Source organism: Cyprinodon variegatus, unplaced genomic scaffold (genome assembly GCF_000732505.1).
Source record: "Cyprinodon variegatus isolate N-32 unplaced genomic scaffold, C_variegatus-1.0 Scaffold43, whole genome shotgun sequence".
In the NCBI taxonomy this organism is placed as follows: Eukaryota; Metazoa; Chordata; class Actinopteri; order Cyprinodontiformes; family Cyprinodontidae; genus Cyprinodon; species Cyprinodon variegatus.
This window is the reverse complement of record NW_015150496.1, coordinates 1,642,545-1,644,095: the sequence shown is the minus strand read 5'-3', so window position 1 is coordinate 1,644,095 and position 1,551 is coordinate 1,642,545. Positions and strand designations below refer to the sequence as shown.

The window sequence follows — 1,551 nt, the reverse complement described above, 5'->3', positions numbered from 1 at the left end:
ATTTTTATTTTATTAATATGCTATAATATAATATATGCTATAATATCAAACAAGTACTTGAAAGATGCTTTAGTAGGTATTTAATCTGCAGTTGTAAATATCCGAATACAGAAAGTAGACAAATTCTTAAGCAAAAAATGTATGATAAATGTATTTTTTTCCTAAGATACGTTTATCTTAAGTTCTCGTTTCACTTGCTTAGCTTTTAACCAAAAGTCTGAAGGACTTTTTCCAAAGAGATTGAAATGCTATGTGTGGATCTTCATTGTTTGTGATTCAGGTTTTTTTTTCTTTATATTTCAGATACATAGATTCAAAAGAAACATTTTATCTTAAACTGCATGCTACCCCTGTCCTATTTTCTTTCAGCAGAGAGGGAATGGCCATTTATTGAATAAGGTCATGCTGCAAGGTTTATTATAAATAGCTCAATAGGCTCAAGAGTTAAAATCACATTAAAAATTGAATCTACACACACAAAATTGACAGAAAAAAAATATATATATATATATATTACTGTATTATACAGATCCTTAGCAACTGTCTTTTACTTCACATTCATCCTTGGCTCAGGAGATTTGGATGACTGTCAGTATTTTTCACAGACTTGTCAAAGTAAAGATGGGGCGCTCAGAGAGTTACATGTCAATGAAGTATGACATTTTTAAAGTTAGTTTTTCTACAATTCAGTAACAAAAAAAGAATCACGGGTTGGTGTTTTACATTTCAATGGAAAGTTGTAAAGAAAAGGAAAAACTTTGGTAAAATAACATGCAGAGGCAATAAGGGAAAAGCACAAGCATGGGGCAGATGGGCCAAATCTAGATATCTTTAATCCCTACTGTATGTGACACAGTCAGTTATGACTGAAGGAGCTGCCAGCTGCAGGTATTGGTGGTCTATCAGGTCCAAAGTCACATATCAGAGCTATTTAGAAGTAAATTCTACCTTTCATTGTGTAAAAAAGTTTATAATAGACATAAAAGATATGATTACAATGTGGGCTTCTTACATGCCATCTGTATTAAAGCAGTAAGCCCTACAGAGTCTATATTGAGTGCATGGACGGTAGTCATAACTGTTAGCTTTTTCCTTTAAGGCATGAAAAGATTGTGGTGTCCACCTGCTGTTTGTGTATTTTTAAATATTGCGCATGCGTCAGTGCCCTCTCCTTTGCAAAAGTCCTCTACGCTGGAAACGACTATGTAATTTATACGTAATTTTGTATTTCACCTAAAGAGGCAGCAAAGTGCCAGGATGCAACTAGTCAGCAGGAAATCTATATAAGAAGAAGTCTCTGCCGACGTCATTAAATACAGTACTTGCTGCAGAATTAAAGGTAATTACCTGGCCAGCAAAAGTTTTGCGACCAGAGTATCCGTTTTCAGACCCTCCTTCTCCTTCAGTAACCTGACTCCGCCAGATGGATTTGCTCCGCATATCCATCTGGAAACCTTCTGTTGAAGTAATTTTGGGAAGGGGCGAAAATACTGGTTAGCTGATTGGCCTATGTTGGTGATAGACGGGCCAAATCAACCAACCAGATCAACG

The 1,551-nt window shown here is 35.6% G+C and overlaps 1 protein-coding gene across 1 annotated transcript in view; it reads right to left on the bottom strand.

Annotated features, from left to right (window-relative positions):
• LOC107081855 (neural cell adhesion molecule 1-like) overlaps positions 1–1,551 on the bottom strand; it is a 452,491-nt gene that overhangs the window by 36,119 nt on the left and 414,821 nt on the right. The window lies entirely within an intron of this gene.